Source organism: Eriocheir sinensis, unplaced genomic scaffold (genome assembly GCF_024679095.1).
Source record: "Eriocheir sinensis breed Jianghai 21 unplaced genomic scaffold, ASM2467909v1 Scaffold679, whole genome shotgun sequence".
Lineage (NCBI taxonomy): Eukaryota > Metazoa > Arthropoda > Malacostraca > Decapoda > Varunidae > Eriocheir > Eriocheir sinensis.
In genome coordinates, this window is record NW_026112030.1 from 149,082 (window position 1) to 154,128 (window position 5,047).

At 36.6% G+C, this 5,047-nt stretch overlaps 1 long non-coding RNA gene across 1 annotated transcript; it reads left to right on the plus strand.

Annotated features, from left to right (window-relative positions):
• The first annotated feature begins 1,461 nt into the window (after positions 1 to 1,461).
• LOC126993812 (uncharacterized) lies at positions 1,462 to 4,769 on the plus strand. The gene is made up of 5 exons (XR_007748295.1): positions 1,462 to 1,954; positions 3,012 to 3,104; positions 3,268 to 3,360; positions 3,681 to 3,803; positions 4,686 to 4,769. It is a non-coding gene; the product is annotated as an uncharacterized LOC126993812 (long non-coding RNA).
• The last annotated feature ends 278 nt before the right edge of the window (positions 4,770 to 5,047 follow it).

Genomic DNA, 5,047 nt, shown 5'->3' on the forward strand with positions numbered 1-5,047 from the left:
TGTATTTTATTTGTGTGTGTGTGTGGGGGGGGGGGGGGGCGTGGTGTTACTGCCAGCCTAACCAAACCAAACCAAGACTATGAAACACAAGAACACAACACCCACCAGCGAACAGGCAAGCAAAACAAAGGCAAGCCCTCACCCTCACCCTCGCTCCCTCGCCTTCCCCCTAACACCACCTAGTACTTCCGCGGCCTCAACGTTGCTCGCGAATGACAGGCGCTGCTCCATGTGTTAGCTGAGCGGGTGTGGCAGGTAGGTGACAGGTGAGTTGGGTGAGGTGGGGTGAGGTGGGGTCAAGCTAGGACAGAGGAGACTAGAACAGGAAGGAAGATATTGATGGTGAAACGATGGAACCAGGTGTAGATAGGACGTAGAGAGGGAGGCGAAGCAAGAGCAGGAGGAGGAGGAGGAGAAAGGGAACGATAGCAAGGAGGAGGAAGAAAGGATGAATAGGAGAAAGAGGAGGAGCAAAGTAAATAGCAGTGGATAGGTCGTATTAGAAGAGAGAGGGAAGGAAACTAGCGAAGGGGAAGAGGAGGGGATAGGGAAAAGGAGAGAAGGAAAAAGAAACTATCAGAAAAGAGGAACAGGAGAGGACAAGGATATATAGAAGGAGGGAACAGACAGACATGTGGCGTTGTAAAAGGAAGGGGACAAAGGGGAAGGGAAGAGAGGGGGAATAGAAGCAGAGAGGAGGAGGAGAAGAGAGAAGAAACATATAAAGAGGGGGAAAGACAAAGAGAGAGGTTGCAAAAAAAAAGGTAAGAGAAGGGAGGGGAGGGAAAGGGAGAGGAAGGGAAGGGAAGGGATGGGAAGGAAAGGAATGGGAGGGGAAAAGAAGGGAAGGGAAGGGAAAGAAAAAGAAGGGAAGGGAAGGGCAAGGAAGGGAAGAAAAGAGAGGAGAAGGGATGGGAAAGAAAAGGAAGAGAAGGGAAGATGTGAATTTTCGTAGGAATCGGAGAGAGAGAGAGAGAGAGAGAGAGAGAGTGAGTGTGTGTGTGTGTGTGTGTGTGTGTGTGTGTGTGTGTGTGTGTGTGTGTGTGTGTGTGTGTGTGTGTGTGTGTGTGTGTGTGTGTGTGTGTGTGTGTGTGTGTGTGTGTTTATAATGAAAAAGGAAAGCAAAACAACCCCCCACCATAGTTTATACTCATTCGAAAACAACAACACCAACAACAACACCAACAAAACAATACAGCTTGTACTCGTAAAGAAATAACAACAACAACAGCAAAAACAACAGCAACACTGAAAAGTTGAAATATCGTTCGAATAATGTTTTATTATTATAATTTACTAATAATTCAAACTCAACACCTCTACCCAAGATACAGTATATTTTATTCTTACTGACTGGCACACTGCGTACAGATTAGCTACACAACACTCCCTAATACCACTCTGACGCCGATTCCTGCCCCTCCCTGCTCGCTGCTGTTGTTGCCTCGTCCTGACTCAAGGTAAAAGGAATACTATAAGGTAGTTTAGCGGGGGGGTGAGGGGGAGCCAGAAAACCTCTCCACCGCGCAAGTAGATGATGACGTCACCGAAAATATCGAGAGCAGGGTTCTGCGGGTCGAGAACTGTCAGTCACTCAAACACCAGTGTGTAGAGCGAAGCTCCGTTTTCTGATTAAAGGGGTAGCTAAGGCAGACAAATAACATAAAGATGCCAACAGTTTGTATAGTGCAGAAGTGCAATGCCGCAAGACTGAAAGGTGATAAAAATATTCATTTATTTTCATTACCCAAAGAAAAAGATCTTAGAAAGAAATGGATTGAATTATGTGGCACACACAATAATCGGTCATCTGGATACGTATGCAGCCGTCATTTTGAAAGTAATGCATTTGAAAGACACTTGAAATATGAGTTGTTTTGTTTGCCAGTGCCCCCAAGTCAAATTAAGTTCAAGAAAGGAGCAGTGCCTACACTTGGACTACCCACATTAACAAGTAAGTTGGTTCCTTTACTGTGTAACAAGTAAACTAGCATGAAGGTGGGGTGCTGTTTTGTAGGGTTCAGGCGTAATTGGTGCTATTTTTTGTTAATGTGTAGAATGCCATCATAAACTGATTTAATTAAAGAGTTAGTTATAAAGGTAACGAGGTAGTCCGTTGTTTATATAATACATATGTTCGGGCTCTATATTTAGATTATTGTATACATGCTTGGTCACCACATTATAGTCAGGATGTAAATATGTTAGAAGCAATTCAGAGGAGAGCAACAAGGATGATCCAAGCATTGAGACATCCAGAGTAGGATAGGTTAAAAGAGTTAAATAGATTTTCATTTGAGAGATGTCAAAGAGGTGATATGATAGTTATATATATATATATATATATATATATATATATATATATATATATATATATATATATATATATATATATATATATATATATATAGATAGATAGATAGATAGATAGATAGATAGATAGATAGATAGATAGATAGATACAAAACGTGTTTAAATAGTGACTATTTACATGTAAGTAGCTTCTTTACACTAGAACAGGAAAACAGGACTAGGAACCATGATAGCAACGTTAGGAAATAAGTAAAGTTAGGTCATGTCAACTTGAATTAGATTAGGTTAGATTAGGTTCCATACATAACACATTAGAAAGAAAAATCCATTTCACAAATTCACTATGCCTTTCATAAAGTTAACAAATACACACATTCCCTGTAACTTACACAAATGCACACCCACACAACTGACACATATACACATCCACACACATATATTATTTATTGATTAAATGTATGCAGAAATATTTTCCCATTATTTAATAATATAAATATTTGCAAGCATGTGATATCAATCGCACATGTGTGTTTTTCTATATATATATATATATATATATATATATATATATATATATATATATATATATATATATATATATATATATATATATATATATATATATATATATATATATGTGTGTGTGTGTGTGTGTAGCAAAAATAATAAAGTTGGCTAATGTATCCTATATATTACAGCTTGTGAGCCACACCCTCCACAGGAAGAACCAGAGCATCACATCCAAGATGCTTTGACTGCACACACTGCTGGAGCTTCAAGTCAACTTATGAGTAAGTAGTAAGCCCTCTATAATATGGCCTTGATTTCTGGCTTCCCTTCCTATATGGAGGGAGATAGCCTTGGTGTGTGTGTGTGTGTGTGTGTGTGTGTGTGTGTGTGTGTGTGTGTGTAGCAAAAATAATAAAGTTGGCTAATGTATCCTATATATTACAGCTTGTGAGCCACACCCTCCACAGGAAGAACCAGAGCATCACATCCAAGATGCTTTGACTGCACACACTGCTGGAGCTTCAAGTCAACTTATGAGTAAGTAGTAAGCCCTCTATAATATGACCTTGATTTCTGGCTTCCCTTCCTATATGGAGGGATATAGCCTTGGTGTGTGTGTGTTTGTGTGTGTGTGTGTGTGTGTGTGTGTGTGTGTGTGTGTGTGTGTGTGTGTGTGTGTGTGTGTGTGTGTGTGTGTGTGTGTGTGTGTATCTTCATTTATATGTTTCTGTGTTTATTAATATATTTATTTAATTCTGGCTAAATTATTTTTCATAATTCAATAATGTGATATCAAATGTTCATATCTGTCTTTCTAAAAGATAATACACATGGCTAATGTATCCCATATATCACAGCATGTGAGACAGTCATTGAGGTTCACCCTCAGCCACACCCTCCACAGGAAGAACTCCTACTAGAGCATCACATCCAAGATGCTTTGACTGCACACACCGCTGGACCTTCAAGTCAACCTAAGAGTAAGTAGTAAGCCCTTACATTGCTTGTGTGAAAAAATCTTCCTCAAGTTATATAATAATGTAATAATACACTGGAAGACATGAGTGTTTGAGTGGGTGTGAGATGTTATGGTGGAGGATGTGTGTGGGAAACAGAGTAGCATGTGTGAAAAAAAGAAATGGTGAGCAATAGTTGATTCTGTGCATGTATTAAAAAAAAAAAGTCAAAACATGTAATAGTAAATACATAAGTCTACTTTTTTATATAAAATATAAATTAAGTATGAATATAGATTTTAACTATTTGCAATGAATCAATACTTAGATTCAAAACATTTGAAATATTTCTTATTATTCTTATAAAATTAATTTGCATTATTTGGTAATGTGATCAGTATTATTATTATTATTTTCTTTGCAGTTGTACATTTTACTCTATAGTATCGGGAAAATAGACATGCTCTGATTACTCTTATTATACATGAATAATAATTATTTAAATGCAGTTATGACTCATTCCCTATATATATATATATATATATATATATATATATATATATATATATATATATATATATATATATATATATATATATATATATATATAGATAGATATATAGATATATAGATAGATAGATAGATAGATATAGATAGATAGATAGATAGATACATAGATAGGTACATAGATATAGATAGATAGATAGATAGCTATAGATAGATAGAGAGATATAGATAGATAGATAGATAGGTAGATAGATATTGAAATCTTAGTAAAATGTTTTTGTTTAATATTTCTTAATCAAAATATTTGTGTGAAACTACTTATGTAGGTATCACATCATATATGCATGCATTTTACCAGTAAATATAATACAATCAACTATTGTATCTTGAACATTACAGCTCCACCTGAAGAAGTTGGTGAAGTGTATCCAAGGCCACTCCTCTCACAGGAAGAACACCACTATCAAGAAACATGTACATCACCTGAACCCAAAAATAAGAAGATGCTGCAGTTCATTAAACGCATGTCATTCTACAACAAAGATCTTCACAAAAGACTGACAAAAGTTACCAAAGAGAAATTATTATCGTGAAGAAATCAAGAAGTATCAGGAAATTATTAATAAATTACGGAATGAATTGGATAATGTCAGAGTTGAATGCCAGGAAAATGTTTCAAAAGCATTATCTAATACATTTACAAAAATCAAACAAAGTATTTTGTATCAAATAAGCACATACTCAAGTGGGAGGAGGAAGAC